The sequence below is a fragment of the Pristiophorus japonicus genome, chromosome 9 (assembly GCF_044704955.1).
Source record: "Pristiophorus japonicus isolate sPriJap1 chromosome 9, sPriJap1.hap1, whole genome shotgun sequence".
NCBI lineage: Eukaryota > Metazoa > Chordata > Chondrichthyes > Pristiophoridae > Pristiophorus > Pristiophorus japonicus.
Window position 1 is genome coordinate 199,879,953 of NC_091985.1, and position 24,525 is coordinate 199,904,477.

A 24,525-nucleotide genomic window follows, 5' to 3' on the forward strand; every position below is an offset into this window, starting at 1 on the left:
GGAAACGTTACAAGGACACCCTCAAAGCCTCCCTGATAAAGTGTAGCATCCCCAATGACACCTGGGAGTCCCTGGCCAAAGACCGCCCTGAGTGGAAGAAGTGCATCCGGGAGGGCGCTGAGAGCCTCGAGTCTCATCGCCGAATGCATGCAGAAAACAAGCGCAGGCAGCAGAATGAATGCGCGGCAAACCTGTCCAACCCTTCCTTACCCTCAACGACTGCCTGTTCCACCTGTGGCAGGGATTTTGGCTCCCGTATTGGACTGTTCAGCCAGCTAAGGACTCATTGTAAGAGTGGAACCGAGGGACTGCCTACGATCATGATGATGATGATGATTCTATGCTTCTATGAATCAACACGTTAAACCCAGTTCATAGGGAAAGTTCGTCACTTTCTGGAGGAGATGGAATGTACCAGACAATCAGCAGTTACAGGGGAGTGTGAAACAGGAGAGGGAGGGAAAGGATGATCCCAGACTTGTAATACACACAGAGGGGGTTGGAGCAGGGGCGGAGGGGAAAGGTTTAGAAAGGATTCGATCCCATTTCACATGTGTTTCTTCCAGCCCTGTGTGTTTCGGTGCGAGTCGTGGGTAGAATCGAACTCTTTCCGTGAAGCCTGTTCTTGGCCCAGCTCTGTGGAGGGCCTGCGAGTGGGATCACTATTTAGGACTATTTTAAACAGCAGTAATATTCACAACTAATACTAAGGTTTAAAATCAATGAACAGTCCCTAAAATATTCCTGAACAAAGCAGCCGGTCCTGGACAACATTAGCCCGGATTAACATGAGAATGGGCAGAAATACAGGGCATGCAAGAGTGATATACCAACATGTCAAAGGCTCTGAGGAGGAGCTTCAGCCTGCAGTCTACAAACTGCTCACCTGCGTGGGTGGGGCCAAGCGTGGGGTGTGTCTCAGTAGGTCGTTTCCTGGGTGGATGGGTCTCTGGCTGGGGTGGTGCTTGGGTTGTGGTTCGGTAGGTGCGTGCCCGGTTGGTGGGTCTTTGACTGGTGTGGTGTCTGGGTGGGTCTGTCCCACTGTGGGGTATGGCTCGGTTGGTGGGTCACTGTGCGAGTGGGTCTCCAGGTGGGGTAACGTCTAATTGGGTCTGTCCCAGTGTGGGGCGTCTCTCGGTTGGCGAGTCGCTGAATGGGTGTATCTTTGTGTGCGGTGGTGTTTGGATGGGCCTAAACCAGTGAGGGGTATATCTCGATTGGTGTGTGGCTGGGCAGTTTGGTCTTGGTGTGAGCTGGTTTATGGGTGGCGCTGTCCGAATGTGGGGTGTGGCTTGGTTGGTGGGTGCCCAGGTTGGCGGGTCTTCTGGTGAGTGTGTCCCATTATGTGAGTTGTCTCAGTTGGTGGGTCCCAGTGTGGGGTGTGTCTCGGTTTGTGGGTAGAAGGGTCACTGGGCGGATTGGTCTCTGGGTGGGTTGTGTCTTGATTGGTTGGAATCTGCTTAAGTGGGTCTCTGGGTGTGGTGGTGTTTGGGTCCCTTGATGGGGTGTGCCTCAATTACTGGGTCCCTGCTTGGGGTGTCTCCAGGTAAGATGGTGATTGGATGTGATCACCCCTGGTTGGGGACCCCAAGGACGGGTGAGCCTCCCCCACCCTGTGGAAGAAAAACCTTTCAGTCTTGTCCCCCAGTGTGTCCTCAACGTCTATCTTGTCTCTCAATATTCTGCTCTTCAGTTTCTCTGCTTTGTAACTGGGATTGGTTGATAAATGCTTCTGAGAAATTGTTCATATAACTGAGTGAGAGTGAGAGTGAGAGAGAGGGGGCCCTGGGCCCGTGCAGTGTCTTTACTCATTGTACTTCGTTTTAATCAATTTTCTGCATCACTGGAAAACAGCAATGAGAAGATGCAGGGAAAGAAAGTTTGGGGAAGAGGAATCTTTGGAGAAGTTTCATCCAGAGGGGGCCGAAGAGACTTCCTCCAGAGCAGAACAAATGAAGACTCCTCAAGAGGGGACCAACCTCTTCCAGAGGGGACTAACCGAGACCTCCTCCAGAGGGGACGGTCCGAGTTCTCTTCCAGAGGGGACTGACCGAGAAGCCCTCCAGAGGGGACTGACCGAGGCCTCTGCCTGATGGGATTTGCCGAGCACCAAGGGAGCGACCTGACCAGGTTTTAACAGCGGCGGCAGTATCGGAGGAGCGGTGAGCACCAAGGGAGCCACCTGACCAGGTTTAAACAGCGGCGGCAGTATCGGAGGAGCGGTGAGCACCAAGGGAGCCACCTGACCAGGTTTAAACAGCGGCGGCAGTATCGGAGGAGCACAGAGCAGTCTGCAGCTGCAGCAAATCAACAGAGGTAGATTTTGAAAAAGTGATGTTCAGAGTTGAAACTTTGACGCAGTCACAAGGGAAGATGATTGATCAGTAGCTGGTGAGTGTATTTTTGTAAATTTTAAGGTTATTCCCGCTAAGTTAGTTCATAGCCTATAAAATAAAGGGAAATATTTGAAGAAGCATGGCAGGGCAATTCAGCCCCGTGTAGTGCACAACCTGTGCCACGTGACAAGTTCTGGATGCTTTGCATAGCCTGCACAACCACATGTGCAGGAAATGTCACCAGCTACTGCAGCTCAAACTCGGGGTTTTGAAGCTTGAGCTGTGGCTCGAGTCATTACAATACGCCCGTGAGGCTGAGAGCTACGTGGATAGCACGTTTCTAGAAGTGGTCAATCCACAGCTTAAGAGTGTGTAGGGAGAGAGAGAGAGAGAGAGTGGCTGACCGTTGGACAGAAGAGGAGGAGTAGGCAGGTAGTGCAGGCGTCCCCTGAGTCCATCTCGCTCTCCAACCGGTATTCTCTTCTGAGTACTGGCGAGGGCGATGGTGCCTTTGGGGAATGCAGCCAGAAGCAAGTCCAGAGCACCACGAGTGGCTCAGCTGCACAGAGTGGGGTGGGGGGGAGGGGGGGTGGTGCGTAGGAAGAAGAATGGAAGAGCTATAGTGGTAGAGGATTCAATAGTTAGTGGAGCAGGCAGGCATTTCTGTGGCTGCAGACATTACTCCAGGATGGTATGTTGCCTCCCTGGTGCCAGGGTGAAGGATGTCACCGAGCGGCTGCAAGACATTCTGGGGGGAGAGGGTGAAAAGCCCGAGGTTGTGGTCCATATCGGTACCAATGATATAGGTAGAAAGAGGGATGAGATCCTGCAGGCAGAGCTTAGGGAGCTAGGAGAGAGATTAAAAAGCAGGACCTCAAAGGTAGTAATCTCTAGATTACTCCCGGTGCCACTAGCTAGCGACTACAGGAATAAGAGGATAGAGCATGCAATAGAATGCGTGGCTGAAGAGATAATGCAGGAGGGAGGGCCTTAAATTCCTAAGGTATTGTGAGGTGGGACCTGTACAAGCCGGACTGGTTGCACCTCAACAAGAGCTGAGGCCAATATCCTCACGGGGTGGTTTTCTAGTACTGTTGGGCAGGGATTAAACTAGCTTGACAGGAGGATGGGAACCTGAGAATAGATTCAATAGGGAGGGAAGTAATGGTGGAATTGGAAAGCAAAAACATAGTAAGTGAATTTGAAGGACAGAGGAAACAAGGGCTACAAAGTCATCAACAACGAGGTTTGGCTGCACGAAATGGTACATACTTCAATGCAAGGTGTATAGCGAATGAGGCAGATGAGCTGAGAGCACTAGACACAGGAGTATGATATTATAGCTATTATAGAGTCATGGCTAAAAGAGGGGCAGGTATGGGAGCTCAACGTTCCTGGTTACAGGATTTTCAGACGGGAAAGAGAGGGTGGTAAAAAGGGAGGGGGGAGTCGCCGTTTTGATTAAATAAACTATTACACCTGTGAGGAGGGATGATATGTTGGAGGGATCATCAAGCGAGGCTATATGGGTCGAACTAAGAAACAAAAAAGGAATGGTCACACTGATGGGAGTGTACTATTGACCCCCAAACAGTGAGAGGGAAATAGGAGAGCAATTATGTAGCCAAATCTCTGAAGTACAAAAAATAGTAGGGGATTTCAACTACTCTAATATTAACTGGGATAAAATTAGTGTGAAGGGTATAGAGGGTGCAGAATTCTTAAAATGCATTCAGCAGAACCTTTTTAGTCAGGATGTAGCAAAGGAAACACTGGAAGGGGCGGTTCTGCATTTAGGTTTAGGGAATGAAGCTGGGCAGGTGGAAGGGGTATCAGTGGGTGAACATTTAGGTGTTCGTAACCATAATTCAGATAGATTTAAGGTAGTTATGGAAAAGGACAAGGATCGGCAGAAAATAAAAGTTCTAAATTGGGGAAAAGCCAATTTTTCTAAGCTGAGAGATGATCTAGCCATAGTGGATTGGAAACAGCCATTTGAAGGCAAATCAGTGTCAAAGCAGTGGGAAGCATTCAAGGAGGATTTCCGAAAAGTTCAACCTAAATATGTGCCCTTAAGGAACAAGGGTGCGACTAATGCAGATGACAGATACGCAGGGCTAAATCATGCAGAATCTCGAGAGAAGTATAGAATGTGTAGAGTGAAATTAAAAAGGATATTAGGAAAGCAAAGAGAGAGCAGGAACGTTTTTTGGCAAGTAAAATCAAGGAAAACCCAAAGATGTTTTATAACTTTATTAAGAGCAAGATAATAACTAAAGAAACAGTAAGGCCTATTAGAGACCATGAGGGTAATCTGTGTGTGGAGGCAGGAGACATGTGTATGGTTCTTAATGAATACTTTGCATCTGATTTCACAAAAGAGAAGGGTGATGCAGACATTGCTATCAGGGAGCAGGAGTGTGAATTATTAGATGAAATAAACATCACAAGAGAGGAAGTATTAAAGGGTTTAGCAGCTTTGAAAGTGGATACGTCCCCAGGGTGGATGAAATGTATCCCAGGCTGTTAACCGAAGCAAAAGAGGAAATAGCAGAGGCTCTGAGCATCATTTTCCAATCCTCTCTTGCTTCAGGTGTTGTGCCGGAGGACTGGAGGACTGCTAATGTAGCACCTTTGTTTAAGAAGGGAGAAAGAGATAGACCAAGAAATTATAGGTCAGTCAGCCTAAACTCGGTGGTGGGAAAATTATTGGAATGTATTCTGAAGGACTGGATAATTCTTGATTGAGAAAGACGTGGATTAATCAAGGACAGTCAGCACGGATTTGTTAAGGGGAGGTCATGTCTGACTAACTTGATTGAATTTTTTGAGGAGGTAGCAAGGAAGGTCGATGAGGATAGTGCCTTTGATCTGCTGTATATGGATATTAGCAAGGTTCTTGACACGGTCCCACATGTTAGACTGGTTATGAAAGTAAAAGCCCATGGGATACAATGCAAAGTAGCAAGTTGGATCCAAAACGGGCTCAAAGGCAGGAAGCAGAGTGTAACGGCTGATGGACTTTTTTGTTACTGGAAGGCTGTTTCCAGTGGGGTTCCATCGGGCTCAGTACCAGGGCCCTTGCTTTTTGTGGTATACATCAATGATCTAGACTTGAATATAAGGGGTATGATTAAGAAGTTTGCAGATGATACTAAAATCGGCTGCATGGTTGATAATGAAGTAGAAAGCTGTAGACTGCAGGAAGATATCAAGCAACTGGTCAGGTGGGCAGGACAGTGGCAAATGGAACTCAATCCGGAGAAGTGTGCGGTAATGAATTTGGGGAGGACTAACAAGGAAAGGGAATTCACATTAAATTGTAGGACACTGGGAAGTAGAGAAACAAAGGGAACTTGGAGTGCATGTCCACAGATCCCTGAAGGTAGTAGGCTAGCTAGATAAGATGGTTAAGAAGGCATACGGAATGCTTGCCTTTATTAGCCGAGGCATAAAATACAAGAGCAGGGTGGGGTTATGCTTGAACTGTACAAAACAATAGTTAGGCCACAGCTACAGTATTGCGAGTAGTTCTGGTCACTGCATTACTGGAAAGATGTGATGGCACTGCAGATGATAGAGGAGATTTTGACAGAAATGTAGCATCTTAACTATGAGGAAAGATTGGATAGGCTGGGTTTGTTTTCCTTGGAACAGAGGAGGGTGCGGGGAAACGTTATTGAGGTGTATAAAATTATGAGAGTGTTAGATATCGCGGATAGAAAGGGCATATTTCTCTTAGCAAATGGGTCAATAACCAGGGAGCATAAATTTAAAGTAATTGGTAGACGGTTTAGAGGGAAGAAATTCCTCCTCATATCTGTTTTAAATGGGTGACCCTTTATTCGGAAATTAGGCCCCTCGTTCTGGATTCCCCATGAGGGGAAATATCCTTCCTGCCTCTAACCTGTCAAGCCCCCTCAAAATCTCTTTTGTTTCATTAAGGTCACCTCTCATTCTTCTAAACTCCAATGATTATCGGCCGAACCTGCTCAACCTTTCTTCACATGACAACACTGTCATCTCAGGAACCACCTCGTGAACCTTCTCTGAGTTGCCTCCAATGCAAGTGTATCCTTCCTTAAATCAGGAGACCCAAATTGTACGCAGTACTCCAGGTGTGGTCTTACCAACGTCCTGTACAGTTGGAGTAGGTCTTCTCTAAATCTGTACTCCCCTCTTGCCAATATTCCAGCTGCCTTCCTAATTAGGTGCTGTTACCTGCATGCTAATCTTTTGCGTTTCATGTACAAGAAACGCAGATCACTCTGTACTAAAGCATTTTGTAATCACTCCCCATTTAAATATTAATTTGTTTCTTTATTTTTACCACCAAAGTAGATAACCTCACATTTTCCCACATCTGCCAAATTTTTGTCCACTCACCGAGCCTATCTATCTTCCGTTGTACATTATTTCAGTACATGCTTTCCCACCTATCACCAGCAAATTTGGCTGCGTTACACTCGGTCCCTTCGTCCAAGTCATTAATATAAATTGTAAATAGTTGAAGCCCCAGCACTGATCCCTGTGGCACCCCAATAGTTACAGTTTGCGAACTTGAAAATGATCCATTTATCCTGAATCTCTGCTTTCTGTTAGTTAGCCAATCCTTTACCACGTGAGATCTTATCTTGTGCAGTAACCTTTTGTGTGGCAACTTATTGATTGCTTTATGGAAATCCAGATACACGAAATCAGGTGGTTCCCCTTTGCCAACTCTGCTAGTTACATTCTCAAATACGTCAGTGAATATGTCAAACATGATTTCCCTTCCATAAAAGCATGCTGACTCTGCTTGATGGCATTATGATTTTCTAAATGTCCTGCAAATACTTCCTTAATGACAGACTCCAGCATTTTCTCAATGACAGATGTTAGGCTAACTAATCTATAGTTAGAAACATAGAAACATAGAAACATAGAAAATAGGTGCAGGAGTAGGCCATTCGGCCTTTCTAGCCTGCACCGCCATTCAATGAGTTCATGGCTGAACATGCAACTTCAGTACCCCATTCCTGCTTTCTCGCCATACCCCTTGATCCCCCTAGTAGCAAGGACTTCATCTAACTCCCTTTTGAATATATTTAGTGAATTGACCTCAACTACTTTCTGTGGTAGAGAATTCCACAGGTTCACCACTCTCTGGGTGAAGAAGTTTCTCCTCATCTCGGTCCTAAATGGCTTACCCCTTACCCTTAGACTGTGACCCCTGGTTCTGGACTTCCCCAACATTGGGAACATTCTTCCTGCATCTAACCTGTCTACACCCGTCAGACTTTTAAACGTTTCTATGAGGTCCCCTCTCACTCTTCTGAACTCCAGTGAATTAAGCCCAGTTGATCCAGTCTTTCTTGATAGGTCAGTTCCACCATCCCAGGAATCAGTCTGGTGAATCTTTGCTGCACTCCCTCAATAGCAAGAATGTCCTTCCTCAAGTTAGGAGACCAAAACTGTACACAATACTCCAAGTGTGGCCTCACCAAGGCCCTGTAGAACTGTAGCAACACCTCCCTGCCCCTGTACTCAAATCCCCTCGCTATGAAGGCCAACATGCCATTTGCTTTCTTAACCGCCTGCTGTACCTGCATGCCAACCTTCAATGACTGATGTACCATGACACCCAGGTCTCGTTGCACCTCCCCTTTTCCTAATCTGTCACCATTCAGATAATAGCCTGTCTCTCTGTGTTTACCACCAAAGTGGATAACCTCACATTTATCCACATTATACTTCATCTGCCATGCATTTGCCCACTCACCTAATCTATCCAAGTCATTCTGCAACCTCATAGCATTTTCCTCGCAGCTCACACTGCCACCCAACTTAGTTTCCTGCTTTCTGTCCCCCTCTTTATTGAATGGGGTGTTATATCTGTGGCTTCCAAGTCCGCTGAAGCCTCTCCAGAATTCAACGAATTTTGGTAGATCACAACCACTGGCTGCATCCGCTATCTCTGCAGTCAGCTCTCTTAAGACACGAGCATGCAAGCCATCAGGTTCAGTGGACTTGTCCACCTTTAGTCCCATTGGCTTGCCTACTACTTTATCTCTAGTGACAGTGATTGTTTTAAGTCTCCCCACCCCCCTCCGCCCCGGCCCCAACAGCTCTGTGAGTCCTTCTACAGTGGGGACTGACTGAGACCTTCTCCAGTTCGGACTGACTGAGACCTTCTCCAGAGGGGAATGACTGAGACCTTCTCCAGAGGGGACTGACTGAGACCTTCTCCAGTCGGGACTGACTGAGTCCTTCTCCAGTGGGGACTGACTGAGACCTTCTCTAGTGGCGACTGACTGAGACACTTCTCCAGTGGGTACAGACTGTGACCTTCTCCAGAGGATACTGACTGAGGCCTTCTCCAGAGGGGACTGACTGAGACCTTCTCAAGTGGGAACTGACTGAGACCTTCTCCAGTGAGGACTGACTGAGACCTTCTCCAGAGGGGACTGGCTGAGACCTTCTCCAGAGGGGACTGGCTGAGACCTTCTCCAGAGGGGACTGGCTGAGACCGTCTCCAGAGGGTACTGACTGAGACATTCTCCAGAGGGGACTGACTGAGACCTTCTCCAGTGGGTACTGACTGAGACCTTCTCCAGTGGGTACTGACTGTGACCCTCTCCAGTGGGGACTGACTGAGACCGTCTCCAGAGGGGACTGGCTGAGACCTTCTCCAGAGGGGACTGGATGAGACCTTCATGGAGGGGACTGACTGAGATCTTCTCCAGTCGGGACTGACTGAGACCTTCTCCAGTGGGGACTGACTAAGACCTTCTCCAGTGGGGACTGACTGAGACCTTCTCCAGATGTGACTCTCTGAGACCTTCTCCAGAGGGGACTGACTGAGACCTTCTCCAGAGGGGACTGGCCGAGACCTTCGCCTGTGCAGACTGACTGAGACCCTCTCCCGTGGGGAGTGACTGAGATCTTCTCCCATGATGAATGATTGAGACCTATTCCGATGGGGACTGACTGAGACCTTCTCCAGTGGGGACTGACTGAGACCTTCTCCAGTGGCGACTGACTGAGATCTTCTCCAGTGGGGACTGACTGATACCTTCTCCAGTGGGGACTGACTGAGACCTTCTCCAGTGGGGACTGACCGAGACCTTCTCCAGTGGGGACTGACCGAGACCTTCTCCAGTGGGGACTGACCGAGGCCTTCTCCAGTGGGGACTGACTGAGACCTTATCCAGTGGGGACTGACCGAGACCTTCTCCAGTGTGGAGTGATTGAGACCTTCTCCAGTGGGGACTGACTGAGACCTTCTCCAGTGGCGACTGGCTGAGACCTTCTCCAGTGGAGACAGGCTGAGACCTTCTGTAGTGGGGACTGACTGAGACCTTCTCCAGTGGGGACTGACTGTGACATGCTCCAGTGGGGACTAACTTTGACCTCCTCTAATGAATGACTGAGACCTTCTCCAGTGGGGACTGACTGAGATCTTCCCCAGTGGTGACTGGCTGAGACCTTCTCCAGAGGGGAGTGACTGAGACCTTCTCCAGTGGGGACTGGATGAGACCTACTCCAGTGAGGACTGGATGAGACCTTCCCCAGTGGGGATTGGATGAGACCTTCTCCAGTGGGGACTGGCTGAGATCTTCTCCAGTGGGGACTGACTGAGACCTTCTCCAGTCGGCACTGACTGAGACCTTCTCCAGAGGGGACTGACTGAGACCTTCTCCAGTGGCGACTGACTGAGACCCTCTCCCGTGGGGAGTGACTGAGAACTTCTCCCATGATGAATGATTGAGACCTACTCCGATGGGGACTGACTGAGACCTTTACCAGTGGGGACTGACTGAAAAGTTCTCCAGTGGGGACTGACTGAGACCTTCTCTAGAGGGGACTGGCCGAGATCTTTTCCAGAGGGGACTGGCCGGGACCTTCTCCAGTGGGGACTGGCTGAGACCTTCTCCGAGGGGGACTGACCGAGACCTTCTCCAGTGGGGACTGAATGAGACCTTCTCCAGTGTAGACTGACTGAGACCTTCTGCAGAGGAGACTGGCAGAGACTTTCTCCAGAGGGGACTGACTGAGACCTTCTCCAGTCGGGACTGACTGAGTCCTTCTCCAGTGGGGACTGACTGAGACCTTCCCTAGTGGCGACTGACTGAGACACTTCTCCAGTGGGTACAGACTGTGACCTTCTCCAGAGGGGACTGGCTGAGACCTTCTCCAGAGGGGACTGGCTGAGACCTTCTCCAGAGGGGACCGGCTGAGACCTTCTCCAGAGGGGACTGACTGAGACATTCTCCAGAGGGGACTGAGTGAGACCTTCTCCAGAGGGGACTGACTGAGACTTTCTCCAGAGGGGACTGACTGAAACCTTCTCCAGAGGGGACTGACTGAGACCTTCTCCAGAGGGGACTGACTGAGACCTTCTCCAGTGGGTACTGACTGAGACCTTCTCCAGTGGGTACTGACTGAAACCTTCTGCAGTGGGGACTGACCGAGACCTTCTCCAGTGGGGACTGACTGAGACCTTCTCCAGTTGCGACTGACTGCGACCTGCTCCAATGGGGACTGACTGCGACCTGCTCCAATGGGGACTGGCTGAGACCTTCTCCAGTGGAGACTGACTGTGACCTTCTCCAGTGGGGACTGACTGAGACCTTCTCCAGTGGGGACTGACTGAGACCTTCTCCAGATGGGACTCTCTGAGACCTTCTCCAGAGGGGACTGACTGAGACCTCCTCCAGAGGGGACTGGCCGAGAACTTCTCCAGTGGGGACTGGCTGAGAACGTCTCCAGTGGGGACTGACTGAGACCTTCTCCTATGAGGACTGACTGAGACCTTCTCCAGGGGGATCTGACTGAGACCTTCTGTAGTGGGGACTGACTGAGACCTTCTCCAGTGGGGACTGACTGAGATCTTCCCCAGTGGTGACTGGCTGAGACCTTCTCCAGAGGGGAGTGACTGAGACCTTCTCCAGTGGGGACTGGATGAGACCTACTCCAGTGAGGACTGGATGAGACCTTCCCAAGTGGGGATTGGATGAGACCTTCCCCAGTGGCTACTGGCTGAGATCTTCACCAGAGTGGACTGACTGAGACCTTCTCCAGAGTGGACTGACTGAGACCTTCTCCAGTGGGGACTGGATGAGACCTTCTCCAGTGAGGACTGGATGAGACCTTCCCCAGTGGGGATTGCGTGAGACCTTCCCCACTCGGGACTGGCTGAGATCTTCTCCAGCGGGGACTGGCTGAGATCTTCTCCAGAGGGGACTGACTGAGACCTTCTCCAGTGGGGACTGACTGAGACCTTCTCCAGTCGGCACTGAATGAGACCTTCTCCAGAGGGGACTGACTGAGACCTTCTCCAGTGGGGACTGACTGAGACCTTCACCAGTGGCGAATGACTGAGACCCTCTCCCGTGGGGAGTGACTGAGAACTTCTCCCATGATGAATGATTGAGACCTACTCCGATGGGGACTGACTGAGACCTTCCCCAGTGGGGACTGACTGAGAAATTTCCAATGGGGACTGACTGAGAAATTCTCCAGTGGGGACTGACTGAGAAATTCTCCAGTGGGGACTGACTGAAACCTTTACCAGAGGGGACTGGCTGAGACCTTCTCCAGTGGGGACTGACTGAAATGTTCTCCAGTGGGGACTGACTGAGACCTTCTCCAGTGGGGACTGACTGAAACCTTTACCAGAGGAGTCTGGCTGAGACCTTCTCCAGTGGGGACTGACTGAAAAGTTCTCCAGTGGGGACTGACTGAGACCTTCTCTAGAGGGGACTGTCCGAGATCTTTTCCAGAGGGGACTGACCGGGACCTTCTCCAGTGGGGACTGCCTGAGACCTTCTCCGAGGGGGACTGACCGAGACCTTCTCCAGTGGGGACTGAATGAGACCTTCTCCAGTGTAGACTGACTGAGACCTTCTGCAGAGGAGACTGGCAGAGACTTTCTCCAGTGGGGACTGGATGAGACCTTCTCCAGTGAGGACTGGATGAGACCTTCCCCAGTGGGGATTGGATGAGCCCTTCCCCATTGGGGACTGGCTGAGACCTTCTCCAGAGGGGACTGATTGAGACCTTCTCCAGAGGGGACTGGCTGAGACCTTCTCCAGAGGGGAGTGACTGAGACCTTCTCCAGTGGGTTCGATTGAGACATTCTCCAGTGGCGACGGACTGAGACCTTCTCCAGCGGAGACTGACTGAAACCTTCTCCAAGGGGACTGGCTGAGACCTTCTACAGTGGGGACTGACTGAGAAGTTCTCCAGTGTGGACTGACTGAGACCTTCTCCAGAGGGGACTGGCCGAGATCTTCTCCAGAGGGGACTAACCGAGACCTTCTCCAGTGGGGACTGGCTGAGACCTTCACCAGTGGGTCTGGCTGAGATAATCTCCAGTGGCGACTGATTGAGACTTTCTCCAGTGGGGACTGACTGAGACCTTCTCCAGTGGGGACTGACCGAGTCCTTCTCCAGTGGGGACTGACCGAGTCCTTCTCCAGTGGGGACTGACTGAGTCCTTCTCCAGTGGGGACTGACTGAGTCCTTCTCCAGTGGGGACTGACTGAGTCCTTCTCCAGTGGGGACTGACTGAGTCCTTCTCCAGTGGGGACTGACTGAGACACTTCTCCAGAGGGTACTGACTGAGACCTTCTCCAGAGGGTACTGACTGAGACCTTCTCCAGAGGGGACTGACTGAGACCTTCTCCAGAGGGCACTGGCTGAGACCTTCTCCAGAGGCGCCTGACTGAAACCTTCTCCAGTGGGGACTGACCGAGACCTTCCCCAGTGGGGACTGACTGAGACCTTCTCCAGTGGCGACTGACTGCGACCTGCTCCAATGGGGACTGGCTGAGACCTTCTCCAGTGGCGACTGACTGCGACCTGCTCCAATGGGGACTGGCTGAGACCTTCTCCAGTGGAGACTGGCTGAGACTTTCTCCAGTGGGGACTGACTGAGACCTTCTCCTATGAGGACTGACTGATACCTTCTCCAGGGGGATCTGACTGAGACCTTCTGTAGTGGGGACTGACTGAGACCTTCTCCAGTGGGGACTGATTGTGACATGCTCCAGTGGGGACTAACTTTGACCTCCTCTAATGAATGACTGAGACCTTCTCCAGAGGGGAGTGATTGAGACCTTCTCCAGTGGGGACTGGATGAGACCTACTCCAGTGAGGACTGGATGAGACCTTCCCCAGTGGGGATTTGATGAGCCCTTCCCCAGTGGGGACTGGCTGAGATCTTCTCCAGAGGGGACTGACTGAGACCTTCTCCAGAGTGGACTGACTGAGACCTTCTCCAGTGGGGACTGGATGAGACCTTCTCCAGTGAGGACTGGATGAGACCTTCCCCAGTGGGGATTGCGTGAGACCTTCCCCAGTGGGGATTGCGTGAGACCTTCCCCAGTGGGGATTGGCTGAGATCTTCTCCAGAGGGGACTGACTGAGACTTTCTCCAGAGGGGACTGACTGAGACCTTCTCCAGTGGGGACTGAATGAGACCTTCTCCAGTCGGCACTGAATGAGACCTTCTCTAGAGGGGACTGACTGAGACCCTCTCCCGTGGGGAGTGACTGAGAAATTCTCCCATGATGAATGATTGAGACCTACTCCGATGGGGACTGACTGAGACCTTCCCCAGTGGGGACTGACTGAGACCTTCGCCAGTGGGGAGTGACTGAGATGTTCTCCAGTGGCGACTGACTGAGACCATCTCCAGTGGGGACTGACTGAGAAATTTCCAATGGGGACTGACTGAGAAATTCTCCAGTGGAGACTGACTGAAACCTTCTCCAGTCGGCACTGAATGAGACCTTCTCCAGAGGGGACTGACTGAGACCCTCTCCCGTGGGGACTGACTGAGAACTTCTCCCATGATGAATGATTGAGACCTTCTCCAGTGGCGACTGACTGAGACCTTCTCCAGTGGGGACTGACTGAAACCTTTACCAGAGGGGACTGGCTGAGACCTTCTCCAGTGGGGACTGACTGAAAAGTTCTCCAGTGGGGACTGACTGAGACCTTCTCTAGAGGGGTCTGGCCGAGATCTTTTCCAGAGGGGACTGGCCGGGACCTTCTCCAGTGGGGACTGGCTGAGACCTTCTCCGAGGGGGACTGACTGAGACCTTCTCCAGTGGGGACTGAATGAGACCTTCTCCAGTGTAGACTGACTGAGACCTTCTGCAGAGGAGACTGGCAGAGACTTTCTCCAGTGGCCTCTGGCTGAGACAGTCTACAGTTGGGACTGACTGAGAACTTCATCAGTGGGGAAATGCTGAAACCTTCTCCAGTGAGGACTTGATGAGACCTTCTCCAGAGGGGACTGATTGAGACCTTCTCCAGAGGGGACTAATTGAGACCTTCTCCAGAGGGGACTGACTGAGACATTCTCCAGTGGGGACTGACTGAGAAATTCTCCAGAGGGGACTGTCTGAGACCTTCTCCAGAGGGGACTGGCTGAGACATGCTCCAGTGGGGACTAACTTTGACCTCCTCTAATGAATGACTGAGACCTTCTCCAGAGGGGAGTGACTGAAACCTTCTCCAGTGAGGACTGGATGAGACCTTCCCCAGTGGGGATTGGATGAGCCCTTCCCCAGTGGGGACTGGCTGAGATCTTCTCCAGAGTGGACTGACTGAGACCTTCTCCAGAGTGGACTGGCTGAGACCTTCTCCAGTGGGGACTGGATGAGACCTACTCCAGTGAGGACTGGATGAGACCTTCCCCAGTGGGGATTGCGTGAGACCTTCCCCAGTGGGGACTGGCTGAGATCTTCTCCAGAGGGGACTGACTGAGACCTTCTCCAGAGGGGACTGACTAAGACCTTCTCCAGTCGGCACTGAATGAGACCTTCTCCAGAGGGGACTGACTGAGACCCTCTCCCGTGGGGAGTGACTGAGAAATTCTCCCATGTTGAATGATTGAGACCTACTCCGATGGGGACTGACTGAGACCTTCGCCAGTGGGGACTGCATGAGACCTTCTCCAGAGGGAACTGATTGAGACCTTCTCCAGAGGGGACTGACTAAGACCTTCTCCAGTCGGCACTGAATGAGACCTTCTCCAGAGTGGACTGACTGAGACCTTCTCCAGTGGGGACTGGATGAGACCTTCTCCAGTGAGGACTGGATGAGACCTTCCCCAGTGGGGATTGCGTGAGACCTTCCCCAGTGGGGATTGCGTGAGACCTTCCCCAGTGGGGATTGGCTGAGATCTTCTCCAGAGGGGACTGACTGAGACTTTCTCCAGAGGGGACTGACTGAGACCTTCTCCAGTGGGGACTGAATGAGACCTTCTCCAGTCGGCACTGAATGAGACCTTCTCTAGAGGGGACTGACTGAGACCCTCTCCCGTGGGGAGTGACTGAGAAATTCTCCCATGATGAATGATTGAGACCTACTCCGATGGGGAGTGACTGAGATGTTCTCCAGTGGCGACTGACTGAGACCATCTCCAGTGGGGACTGACTGAGAAATTTCCAATGGGGACTGACTGAGAAATTCTCCAGTGGAGACTGACTGAAACCTTCTCCAGTCGGCACTGAATGAGACCTTCTCCAGAGGGGACTGACTGAGACCCTCTCCCGTGGGGACTGACTGAGAACTTCTCCCATGATGAATGATTGAGACCTTCTCCAGTGGCGACTGACTGAGACCTTCTCCAGTGGGGACTGACTGAAACCTTTACCAGAGGGGACTGGCTGAGACCTTCTCCAGTGGGGACTGACTGAAAAGTTCTCCAGTGGGGACTGACTGAGACCTTCTCTAGAGGGGTCTGGCCGAGATCTTTTCCAGAGGGGACTGGCCGGGACCTTCTCCAGTGGGGACTGGCTGAGACCTTCTCCGAGGGGGACTGACTGAGACCTTCTCCAGTGGGGACTGAATGAGACCTTCTCCAGTGTAGACTGACTGAGACCTTCTGCAGAGGAGACTGGCAGAGACTTTCTCCAGTGGCCTCTGGCTGAGACATTCTACAGTTGGGACTGACTGAGAACTTCATCAGTGGGGAAATGCTGAAACCTTCTCCAGTGAGGACTTGATGAGACCTTCTCCAGAGGGGACTGATTGAGACCTTCTCCAGAGGGGACTAATTGAGACCTTCTCCAGAGGGGACTGACTGAGACATTCTCCAGTGGGGACTGACTGAGAAATTCTCCAGAGGGGACTGTCTGAGACCTTCTCCAGAGGGGACTGGCTGAGACATGCTCCAGTGGGGACTAACTTTGACCTCCTCTAATGAATGACTGAGACCTTCTCCAGAGGGGAGTGACTGAGACCTTCTCCAGTGAGGACTGGATGAGACCTTCCCCAGTGGGGATTGGATGAGCCCTTCCCCAGTGGGGACTGGCTGAGATCTTCTCCAGAGTGGACTGACTGAGACCTTCTCCAGAGTGGACTGGCTGAGACCTTCTCCAGTGGGGACTGGATGAGACCTACTCCAGTGAGGACTGGATGAGACCTTCCCCAGTGGGGATTGCGTGAGACCTTCCCCAGTGGGGACTGGCTGAGATCTTCTCCAGAGGGGACTGACTGAGACCTTCTCCAGAGGGGACTGACTAAGACCTTCTCCAGTCGGCACTGAATGAGACCTTCTCCAGAGGGGACTGACTGAGACCCTCTCCCGTGGGGAGTGACTGAGAAATTCTCCCATGTTGAATGATTGAGACCTATCCGATGGGGACTGACTGAGACCTTCGCCAGTGGGGACTGCATGAGACCTTCTCCAGAGGGAACTGATTGAGACCTTCTCCAGAGGAGACTGACTGAGACCTTCTCCAGTGGGGACTGACCGAGACATTCTCCATTGGGGACTGACCGAGACCTTCTCCAGTGGGGACTGACCGAGGCCTTCTCCAGTGGGGACTAACTGAGACCTTATCCAGTGGGGACTGACCGAGACCTTCTCCAGTGTGGAGTGACTGAGACCTTCTCCAGTGGGGACTGACTGAGACCTTCTCCAGTGGCGACTGGCTGAGACCTTCTCCAGTGGAGACTGGCTGAGACCTTCTGTAGTGGGGACTGACTGTGACATGCTCCAGTGGGGACTAACTTTGACCTCCTCTAATGAATGACTGAGACCTTCTCCAGTGGGGACTGACTGAGATCTTCCCCAGTGGTGACTGGCTGAGACCTTCTCCAGAGGGGAGTGACTGAGACCTTCTCCAGTGGGGACTGGATGAGACCTACTCCAGTGAGGACTGGATGAGACCTTCCCCAGTGGGGATTGGATGAGACCTTCCCCAGTGGGGACTGGCTGAGATCTTCTCCAGAGGGGGCTGACTGAGACCTTCTCCAGAGTGGACTGACTGAGACCTTCTCCAGTGGGGACTGGATGAGACCTTCTCCAGTGAGGACTGGATGAGACCTTCCCCAGTGGGGATTGCGTGAGACCTTCCCCAGTGGGGAGTGACTGAGAACTTCTCCAGATGTGACTCTCTGAGACCTTCTCCAGTGGGGACTGACTGAGACCTTTACCAGAGGGGATTGGCTGAGAACTTCTCCAGTGGGGACTGACTGAAACGTTCTCCAGTGGGGACTGACTGAGACCTTCTCTAGAGGGGACTGGCCGAGATCTTTTCCAGAGGGGACTGGCCGGGACCTTCTCCAGTGGGGACTGGCTGAGACCTTCTCCGAGGGGGACTGACCGAGACCTTCTCCAGTGGGGACTGAATGAGACCATCTCCAGTGTAGACTGACTGAGACCTTCAGCAGAGGAGACTGGCAGAGACTTTCTCCAGAGGGGACTGACTGAGACCTTCTCCAGTGGGGACTGACTGAGTCCTTCTCCAGTGGGGACTGACTGAGACCTTCTCTAGTGGCGACTTACTGAGACACTTCTCCAGTGGGTACAGACTGTGACCTTCTCCAGAGGGGACTGACTGATGCCTTCTCCAGAGGGGACTGACTGAGACCTTCTCAAGTGGGAACTGACTGAGACCTTCTCCAGTGGGAACTGAGTGAGACCTTCTCCAGTGAGGACTGACTGAGACCTTCTCCAGTGGGGACTGACTGAAACCTTCGCCAGTGGGGAGTGAATGAGATCTTTTCCAGTGGGGAATGATTGAGAACTTCTCCAGTGGCGACTGACTGAGATCTTCTCCAGTGGGGACTGACCGAGACCTTCTACAGTGGGGACTGACCGAGACCTACTCCATTGGGGACTGACTGAGACCTTCTCCAGTCACCACTGGATGAGAACTTCTCCAGAGGGGACTGACTGAGACCTTCTCCAGAGGGGAATGACTGAGACCTTCTCCAGAGGGGACTGACTGAGACCTTCTCCAGAGGGGAATGACTGAGACCTTCTCCAGAGGGGACTGACTGAGACCTTCTCCAGAGGGCACTGGCTGAGACCTTCTCCAGAGGGGACTGACTGAAACCTTCTCCAGAGGGTACTGACTGAGACCTTCTCCAGAGGCGATTGACTGAGACCTTCTCCAGTGGGGACTGACTGAGAAATTCTCCAGTGGGGACTGACCGAGACATTCTCCATTGGGGACTGACCGAGACCTTCTCCATTGGGGACTGACCGAGACCTTCTCCAGTGGGGACTGACCGAGACCTTCTCCAGTGGGGACTGACTGAGACCTTCTCCAGTGGCAACTGGCTGAGACCTTCTCCAGTGGAGACTGGCTGAGACCTTCTCCAGTGGGGACTGGCTGAGAACGTCTCCAGTGGGGACTGACTGAGACCTTCTCCTATGAGGACTGACTGAGACCTTCTCCAGGGGGATCTGACTGAGACCTTCTGTAGTGGGGACTGACTGAGACCTTCTCCAGTGGGGACTGACTGTGACATGCTCCAGTGGGGACTAACTTTGACCTCCTCTAATGAATGACTGAGACATTCTCCAGTGGGGACTGACTGAGATCTTCCCCAGTGGTAACTGGCTGAGACCTTCTCCAGAGGGGAGTGACTGAGACCTTCTCCAGTGGGGACTGGATGAGACCTACTCCAGTGAGGACTGGATGAGACCTTCCCCAGTGGTGATTGGATGAGACCTTCCCCAGTGGGGACTGGCTGAGATCTTCTCCAGAGGGGGCTGACTGAGACCTTCTCCAGAGTGGACTGACTGAGACCTTCTCCAGTGGGGACTGGATGAGACCTTCTCCAGTGAGGACTGGATGAGACCTTCCCCAGTGGGGATTGCGTGAGACCTTCTCCAGTGGGGACTGACTGAGACCTTCGCCAGTCGGCACTGAATGAGACCTTCTCCAGAGGGGACTGACTGAGACCTTCTCCAGTGGGGACTGACTGAGACCTTCACCAGTGGCGAATGACTGAGAACTTCTCCAGATGTGACTCTCTGAGAACTTCTCCAGTGGGGACTGACTGAGACCTTCTCCGGAGGGGACTGGCTGAGACCTTCTCCAGTGGGGACTGACTGAAAAGTTCTCCAGTGGGGACTGACTGAGACCTTCTCTAGAGGGGACTGGCCGAGATCTTTTCCAGAGGGGACTGGCCGGGACCTTCTCCAGTGGGGACTGGCTGAGACCTTCTCCGAGGGGGAATGACCGAGACCTTCTCCAGTGGGGACTGAATGAGACCTTCTCTAGCGGCGACTGACTGAGACACTTCTCCAGTGGGTACAGACTGTGACCTTCTCCAGAGGGTACTTACTGAGGCCTTCTCCAGAGGGGACTGACTGAGACCTTCTCAAGTGGGAACTGACTGAGACCTTCTCCAGTGGGAACTGAGTGAGACCTTCTCCAGTGAGGACTGACTGAGACCTTCTCCAGAGGGGACTGGCTGAGACCTTCTCCAAAGGGGACTGGCTGAGACCTTCTCCAGAGGGGACTGGCTGAGACCTTCTCCAGAGGGTACTGACTGAGACATTCTCCAGAGGGGACTGAGTGAGACCTTCTCCAGAGGGGACTGACTGAGACTTTCTCCAGTGGGGACTGACTGAGACCTTCTCCAGAGGGGACTGGCTGAGACCTTCTCCAAAGGGGACTGGCTGAGACCTTCTCCAGAGGGGACTGGCTGAGACCTTCTCCAGAGGGTACTGACTGAGACATTCTCCAGAGGGGACTGAGTGAGACCTTCTCCAGTGGGGAGTGACTGAGACTTTCTCCAGTGGGGACTGACTGAGACCTTCTCCAGTGGGTACTGACTGAGACCTTCTCCAGTGGGGACTGACTGAGACCTTCTCCAGTGGGGACTCTCTGAGACTTTCTCCAGAGGGGACTGACTGAGACCTTCTCCAGAGGGGACTGGCCGAGACCTTCTCCATTGCAGACTGACTGAGACCCTCTCCCGTGGGGAGTGACTGAGATCTTCTCCCATGATGAATGATTGAGACCTATTCCGATGGGGACTGACTGAGACCTTCTCCAGTGGGGACTGACTGAAACCTTCGCCAGTGGGGAGTGAATGAGATCTTCTCCAGTGGGGAATGATTGAGACCTTCTCCAGTGGCGACTGACTGAGATCTTCTCCAGTGGGGACTGATTGAGAAATTCTCCAGTGGGGACTGACTGAGACGTTCTCCAGTGAGGACTGACCGAGACATTCTCCATTGGGGACTGACCGAGACCTTCTCCAGTGGGGACTGACCGAGACCTTCTCCAGTGGGGACTGACTGAGACCTTCTCCAGTGGGGACTGACCGAGACCTTCTCCAGTGGGGACTGACTGAGACCTTCTCCAGTGGCGACTGACTGCGACCTGCTCCAGTGGGGACTGGCTGAGACCTTCTCCAGTGGAGACTGGCTGAGACCTTCTCCAGTGGGGACTGGCTGAGAACGTCTCCAGTGGGGACTGGCTGAGAACGTCCCCAGTGGGGACTGACTGAGACCTTCTCCTGTGAGGACTGACTGAGACCTTCTCCAGTGGGGACTGGATGAGACCTTCTCCAGTGAGGACTGGATGAGACCTTCCCCAGTGGGGATTGCGTGAGACCTTCCCCACTGGGGACTGGCTGAGATCTTCTCCAGTGGGGACTGGCTGAGATCTTCTCCAGAGGGGACTGACTGAGACCTTCTCCCATGATGAATGATTGAGACCTACTCCGATGGGGACTGACCGAGACCTTCCCCAGTGGGGACTGTCTGAGATCTTTTCCAATGGGGACTGACTGAAACCTTTACCAGAGGGGACTGGCTGAGACCTTCTCCAGTGGGGACTGACTGAAAAGTTCTCCAGTGGGGACTGACTGAGACCTTCTCCAGTGGGGACTGACTGAAACCTTTACAAGAGGGGTCTGGCTGAGACCTTCTCCAGTGGGGACTGACTGAAAAGTTCTCCAGTGGGGACTGATTGAGACCTTCTCTAGAGGGGACTGCCCGAGATCTTTTCCAGAGGGGTCTGGCCGGGACCTTCTCCAGTGGGGACTGGATGAGACCTTCTCCGAGGGGAACTGACCGAGACCTTCTCCAGTGGGGACTGAATGAGACCTTCTCCAGTGTAGACTGACTGAGACCTTCTGCAGAGGAGACTGGCAGAGACTTTCTCCAGTGGGGACTGGATGAGACCTTCTCCAGTGAGGACTGACTGAGATCTTCTCCAGAGGGGACTGCATGAGACCTTCTCCATAGGGTACTGATTGAGACCTTCTCCAGTGGGTTCGATTGAGACATTCTCCAGTGGCGACGGACTGAGACCTTCTCCAGCGGAGACTGACTGAAACCTTCTCCAAGGGGACTGGCTGAGACCTTCTACAGTGGGGACTGACTGAGAAGTTCTCCAGTGTGGACTGACTGAGACCTTCTCCAGAGGGGACTGGCCGAGACCTTCTCCAGTGGGGACTAACCGAGACCTTCTCCAGTGGGGACTGGCTGAGACCTTCTCCAGTGGGTCTGGCTGAGATATTCTCCAGTGGCGACTGATTGAGACCTTCTCCAGTGGGGACTGACCGTGACCTTCTCCAGTGGGGACTGACTGAGACCTTCTCCAGTGGCGACTGACAGCGACCTGCTCCAATGGGGACTGGCTGAGACCTTCTCCAGTGGAGACTGGCTGAGACCTTCTCCAATGGGGACTGGCTGAGACCTTCTCCAGTGGAGACTGGCTGAGACATGCTCCAGTGGGGACTAACTTTGACCTCCTCTAATGAATGACTGAGACCTTCTCCAGAGGGGAGTGACTGAGACCTTCTCCAGTGGGGACTGGATGAGACCTTCTCCAGTGAGGACTGGATGAGACCTTCCCCAGTGGGGATTGGATGAGCCCTTCCCCAGTGAGGACTGGCTGAGATCTTCTCCAGAGGGGACTGATTGAGACCTTCTCCAGAGTGGACTGACTTGGACCTTCTCCAGTGGGGACTGGATGAGACCTTCTCCAGTGAGGACTGGATGAGACCTTCCCCAGTGGGGATTGCGTGAGACCTTCCCCAGTGGGGACTGGCTAAGATCTTCTCCAGAGGGGACTGACTGAGACCTTCTCCAGAGGGGACTGACTGAGACCTTCTCCAGTCGGCACTGAATGAGGCCTTCTCCAGAGGGGACTGACTGAGACCCACTCCCGTGGGGATTGACTGAGAAATTCTCCCATGTTGAATGATTGAGACCTGCTCCGATGGGGACTGACTGAGACCTTCGCCAGTGGGGACTACATGAGACCTTCTCCAGAGGGGACTGGCCGAGACCTTCTCCAGAGGGGAGTGACTGAGACCTTCTCCAGTGGGTTGGTTGAGACATTCTCCAGTGGCGACTGATTGAGACTTTCTCCAGTGGGGACTGACTGAGACCTTCTCCAGAGGGGACTGACTGAGACCTTCTCCAGAGGGGAATGACTGAGACCTTCTCCAGAGGGGACTGACTGAGACCTTCTCCAGAGGGGAATGACTGAGACCTTCTCCAGAGGGGACTGACTGAGACCTTCTCCAGAGGGCACTGGCTGAGACCTTCTCCAGTCGGCACTGAATGAGGCCTTCTCCAGAGGGGACTGACTGAGACCCACTCCCGTGGGGAGTGACTGAGAAATTCTCCCATGTTGAATGATTGAGACCTGCTCCGATGGGGACTGACTGAGACCTTCGCCAGTGGGGACTACATGAGACCTTCTCCAGAGGGGACTGGCCGAGACCTTCTCCAGAGGGGAGTGACTGAGACCTTCTCCAGTGGGTTTGGTTGAGACATTCTCCAGTGGCGACTGATTGAGACTTTCTCCAGTGGGGACTGACTGAGACCTTCTCCAGAGGGGACTGACTGAGACCTTCTCCAGAGGGGAATGACTGAGACCTTCTCCAGAGGGGACTGACTGAGACCTTCTCCAGAGGGGAATGACTGAGACCTTCTCCAGAGGGGACTGACTGAGACCTTCTCCAGAGGGCACTGGCTGAGAACTTCTCCAGAGGGGACTGACTGAGACCTTCTCCAGAGGGTACTGACTGAGACCTTATCCAGAGGCGACTGACTGAGACCTTCTCCAGAGGGGACTGACTGAGACTTTCTCCAGTCGGTTTGGCTGAGACCTTCTCCAGTGGCGACTGACTGAGACCTTCTCCAGAGGGTACTGACTGAGACCTTCTCCAGAGGGGACTGAATGAGACCTTCTCCAGAGGGGACTGACTGAGACCTTCTCCAGAGGGGACTGACTGAGACCTTCTCCAGTGGGTACTGACTGAGACCTTCTCCAGAGGGGACTGACTGTGACCTTCTCCAGAGGGGACTGACTGAGACCTTCTCCAGAGGGGATTGGCTGAGACCTTCATGGAGAGGACTGGCTGAGACCTTCATGGAGGGGACTGACTGAGATCTTCTCCAGTCGGGACTGACTGAGACCTTCTCCAGAGGGGACTGACTGAGACGTTCTCCAGTGGGGACTGACTGAGACCTTCTCCAGTGGGGACTGACTGAGACCTTCTCCAGAGGGGACTGGCTGAGACCTTCTCCAGATGGGACTCTCTGAGACCTTCTCCAGAGCGGACTGACTGAGACCTTCTCCAGAGGGGATTGGCCGAGACCTTCTCCAGTGGAGACTAACTGAGGCCTTCTCCAGAGGGGAATGACTGAGACCTTCTCCAGCGGGGACTGACTGAAACCTTTACCAGAGGGGACTGTCTGAAACCTTCTCCAGTGGGGACTGACTGAAAATTGCTCCGAGGGGGACTGACTGAGACCTTCGCCAGTGCGGACTGACTGAGACCTTCTCCAGAGGGGAATGACTGAGACCTTCTCCAGAGGGGACTGACTGAGACCTTCTCCAGAGGGGAATGACTGAGACCTTCTCCAGAGGGGACTGACTGAGACCTTCTCCAGAGGGCACTGGCTGAGAACTTCTCCAGA